Consider the following 5,579-nt stretch of genomic DNA (forward strand, 5'->3'; position numbering starts at 1 on the left):
TTCAACATACATATATGTATATATACATATATACACACAACTATACACACATGTATCTATATTTCTATATCAAATGCACACTATAAATAACCTGAATCAATTTGTTTAAAATTAGAATCACATGAAGTAGTTTTAGAATTGCTAACTGATATCAAAGTAAAAAAAATCTACAAGTTAAAGTTCAAGACTTGCTTAAATTTTTTTTGTCTTTAACGTAAAGATGTGTAATCAAAATTCTGTGCTCACAGTTTACTTATGTTGGCTCCCTCCTGCATCCCCTTGAGTGTAGTTATGTTATTCCCTTGAAATATGGCCAACTCTCACAATTTTTTTCCAGCTTTATGGAGATATAATTGACATGTAACATTGTGTAAGATTAAGGTGTACAATGTTGATGATTTGATACATGCATCTCTTGTGAAATGATTATCTCTCAGAAAATGTGAACATTAAGATAATGATATAAATAATAAAATAATTCTTTGAATCCATAATGATAAAAGTGAATTAATGAAGGATGTCTGAGTGGTTCAGTCGGTTAAGCATCTGCCTTCGGCTCAGGTGATGGTCCCATGGTCCTGGGATCGAGTCCCACATCGGGCTCCTTGCTCAGTGGGGAGTCTGCTTCTCCCTCTGCCTGCCACTCCCCCTGCTTGTGCTTTCTCTCTCTCTGTCAAATAAATAAATAAATAAAATCTTTTTAAAAATGAATTAATAAATGAATGAATGGGGTAGAATTCTTCCTTATAATAGACATAAACTAGTAAATATAGATGCAATGACGGAATTAGAAAATCACTATTTGGCAAACACAAGAGTATAAATCATTTGGAAAAAAAGTATAAATCATTTGGGACAGGATCATCAACTGTCAGTGAAACGACTACTGAGTAAAAATTTGATGATAAGCAGAATATTTTCTCCAAAGGATAACTATTAAACTCAAAGAGAAAAAAATAATAACTTTATAGTGAAGAAATCTCGCAGACACTATCTTAGCCAGGTGATCAAAGTTAAAATCACCGTTAATGGTGATGTGCCTCCTAATATGAGGCACAGAGAAGCACAAATCATCTTTTGGAAGTATTCCTGCAAAGGAAGGAAGGAGGGGAGGAAGGAAGGAAGGAAGGAAGGAAGGAGAGGGGGAAGGGAGGGAGGGGAAGAGAAAAGAAAAGAGAAAGAAAGCAAAGAAACAACAACAAAAACACAACTGGAATCTAATCATATGGCATATTTGAAAAACTCCAACTGAGGGACAGTCTACAAATGATAAATAAATAAAGGCCCATAGTCTTCAAAAACGCTAAGGTCACAAATAAAGAAATCCTAAAGAACTGTTCCAGATTTAAAAAAAATTAAAGAGGCATGATAATAAAATGCAATGTGAACCCTTGGATGAAATCCTGCATGGGAAAAAAAATATGTATTTCTTTAGTCATAGTCAGCATTCCAGAGATAATTGAGAAGTTTGAATTTTAAATTTCATTTGCATAATGCCTATAGTTTAGATACTAGTAATGTTTCAATGTTAATTTCCTATTTTTAATAATTGCACTATGGTTATATGAGAAATAGCCTAGTTTCTAAGAAATATGCATGAAAAATTTAGGAATAATGGGTCATCATGTCTATAACTTACTCCCAAACATATCAGAAAAAAGAGAGAGTAAATAAATGTGGTAAAAGATTGATATGTTGATATTTGGGGCATCTGGGTGAAAAGCATAATGAAATTCTTTTTACTGATTGTAGTGTTTCTCTAAGTGTGAAATAATTTCAAAATACAAAGTTAAAAAATTTTTAAGTTAAAAAATAATCTAAATCAAATATTCTGGCACCTTTATTCTCAACCATACGCTATAGTATTTTCCTATTGTAGAAAAAAGATCTTTCAAAATATTTGCAGAGAATATATTGTATTGCTTTTTGAAGGTGAATTCATTGGTTTATTTTTCAGCCAATGTTAGATAAATATTCAGTAAATGAATAAAATAATTTTAAAATAAAGAAAGGAGGAAGAAAGAGAATGTTTTAAAATAAAGAAAGTAGAAGAGAGGAAGAAACAGGGAATGAAAGAGGAAATGAGGGATTGGAAGGAATGGAAGAAAAGAGATTATTGCCTAAATATTAACCTTCTCTACCAGGTGGAGGAAATGAATACTGGGGTGTGTGTTTGTGTGTGTGACATATTTTCACATTGAAAAAGTGTGTGAATATGAGAAAGATTAAAAGTAGGCATTCTGGGGACGCCTGGGTGGCTCAGTCGTTAAGCGTCTTCCTTCGGCTCAGGTCATGATCTCAGGGTCCTGGGATCGAGTCCCACATCGGGCTCCTTGATCAGTGAGGAGCCTGCTTCTCCCTCTCCCTCTGCTGCTCCCCCTGCTTGTGCTCTCTCTCTCTCTCTGACAAATAAATAAAAATCTTGAAAAAAAAAAAAAGTAGGCATTCTGATAATGATCCATTTCTTTTATTTATTTTTTTTAAAGATTTTATTTATTTATTTGACAGAGAGAGACACAGCGAGAGAGGGAACACAAGCAGGGGGAATGGGAGAGGGAGAAGCAGGCCTCCCGCCAAGCAGGGAGCCCGATGCGGGGCTCCATCCCAGGACCCTGGGATCATGACCTGAGCCAAAGGCAGACGCTTAACGACTGAGCCACCCAGGCGCCCCTGATCCATTTCTTTTAAAAAATTATTTCCCAGGGGCACCTGCGGGGCTCAATCGGTTGAGCCTCTGACTCTTGATTTCAGCTCAGGTCATGATCTCAGGGTGGTGAGATCGAGCCTTGCATCAGGCTCCGCTCTGGGTTTGGAGCCTACTTTAGATTCTCTCTCTCTCTCTCTCTGCTCCCCCCTCCCGACTTGTACACATGTGCTCTTTCTCTCTCTAAAGAAAAAAATATATATTTCCCACCTTTTGCAAATACTAGTATTAGATTCCCTTTGACAACTTGCTGAATTTCATCTGTACATTATTTGGTGGTCCAGGACAATACATTCTATCTAGTCTTAAATTGTTTTTACTTTTCAAGTACAGTGACTCACTCAGCAAGGAATTTGTGGTGACAAGTAGTATTTAATCTCATTTTGCTCTTATTTTTCCTCCCTAGGTGGAAGGTGAGAATCATTTTAAAAGTTTAGGTCAGCTATTATGTGAGTTCTTATTCTGTAGTGATCATAGAGATTTTTTTAAAAAATCTGGTTCTCATTTTTGTATTTCCTCCCTACTATGCAACTAAAAAAAAAAAAAATCAAGTTGTGCTTTTACTTTGGACTAATGTTCTTCTGTTAGGGTGGTTCTAGGGCTTAGTAACACTAACGCCTTCATGACTTTAAAATGAAAAATTGTCTCAATTTTGTTTGAATTAAAAGCTTTTTTCCTTCTAGACACGACTTTGCTTCTGAAAACTACTATTAATGCCTGAACATTCTTTGTGAGAATCCAAACACAAATTCACAGTTGGTCGCTGAAGCGACTGCAAGGGGTTGAGCATCAGCCACAGATTTTTTTCTTAGAGTAGTTTCCTCTTTGTCAGGATTTATATTTTCTTGAAATTTAGTGCAATAGCATAAAACTTTTTTTATATCTGATACATAATGTATGATAGCCCATAAATCTGGACTTTTTCTGGCAATGGACATGTTCAAGCACCATGGTATAATAAATTTATTATAATGACTGACTATAACAACCCCTCACAGTCTAAGTTCAAAGCATTAGAGCTCTTGGAATTTCCACGGACTTTCTAAGTTCGAACTCTTCTATCTCCTTCACCTGTATAAACAGAGGTAAACTAATTGAAAAGTCAGTTAATCCATAAATGTTTGACTCACTGAGTTCAACATAGAAGGCTAGCAATCAAAAGCCCACTGATACTGCCAAGTTTTAGAACTCCAAAATTATTTTCAAAACAATAAAACGAGTTAATATCATTTATTTCTCAGGGAACACTGAGTTAGAAGAAAAATAAGCTAAATGTTCTTTGCTGTTCTTAAGGTAGAACATAAGGTGAACTGGCTACTCAGTATTCCACCCTTCCTTTTCCCAGTGTGTGGTGGGCTGGAGCCTCCAGCTGATGGGCAAACATGGGAAGGAGCTGCCCTTCCTAAGCTGTCAGAACAATGTAACCTCTCTAGGCCATTGATTCAGTTGACCCAAGCTAAATCCAGAACCTTTGCTGGAACGCGAGGGAAAGAGGAGCCATGTCTCCTCCCTGGTATGGGGATTTGAAGATGAAAACTAACACTCCTGGACACCATCATGAAAAGACATCCGAGCTCCATCGTTGAGAGGAATATATCAAGCAATGGAAAAGAACCTAGTCTTTTTCTTTTCTTTTCTTTTCTTTTTTAGAGAGAGACAGCACGTGAGCGGGGAGGGACAGAGAAGGAGAGACAGAATCTTAAGCGGACTCCAGGCTCAGCGCGGAGCCCACTGCGGGGCTTGATCTCAGGACCCTGAGATCATGACCTGAGCCGCATCAAAAAGTTGAATGCTTAACTAAGTAAGCCCCCCAGGCATCCCATGAGAAGAACCTAGTCTTGATGACATCATTTGCTGTCCTGGATGTAGCTTTACCTGGAGATTTTCTATTGCCTGAGTGTTCATTTATGGAAGACAATAATTCTACCTCTCCCCCAACAGTAGCATTTCTGTTTAAGCCAGTTTGAGATGGGATTTGGTCTCTGGCATCAAAAGTGTCATGAATAATATACTTCCTAATTTTGTTGAGAAACAGATTGATACACTCAGGAAGGCTCTTAAAAGGCTGTTTATAAGCACATCAGAAACAGCTAGCAAAGAGGGGGTAGATTCTGATTCAAAATGTCAGGGAAGAGTGTCACATATATTATGACAAGACAACTTAGGTATTTTGGGTGATACTCCAGACTTGGAGTAAAAAGGTTTAAGTTTAAGCCCTTGATTCAACACTACTATACACAACCTTGAGCAAGTCATTTACTGTCCTAGGGCTTTGGTTGTAAAGTGGAAATGATAATTACCTTCTTACCTCCCTTACAAGGCTGCTATAAGAAACAAATAGGTAATGGATATGTATGAGTTTTTAAAATTGTAGAAGGACTAAAAATAGAATTAATAATAATAAGCATAATTTTCCACTTATATCAAGTAGGTTATTTCCATCTCTGCATCTATCTTTTTCCTTTAGATAATCTGTTCAGGTTTTATCATACTTTCAGAATTATTATATTTAGAACTAGAAAAATCTGATGGAAATGAGTAAAGCTAACAATGAATAGCAGTTTATTATGGAACACTGAAAAATATTTTCATTTGAACATTTCATTTGAGATATTTTTTCATGTCTGCACATTTTGGGAAAATATACTTAAAGATTAGGTGCAGCCACTATGGAAAATTGTGGAGATTCCTTAAAAAATTAAAAACAGAACTACCATATGATCTAGTAGTTTCTTTTTTTTTTAATTTTTTTATTGTTATGTTAATCCCCATACATTACATCATTAGTTTTAGATGTAGTGTTCCATGATTCATTGTTTGTGCATAACACCCAGTGCTCCATGCAGAATGTGCCCTCCTCAATACCCATCACCAG

Source organism: Leptonychotes weddellii, chromosome 1, assembly GCF_054177405.1.
Source record: "Leptonychotes weddellii isolate Sample4059 chromosome 1, ASM5417740v2, whole genome shotgun sequence".
NCBI classification, from domain to species: Eukaryota; Metazoa; Chordata; class Mammalia; order Carnivora; family Phocidae; genus Leptonychotes; species Leptonychotes weddellii.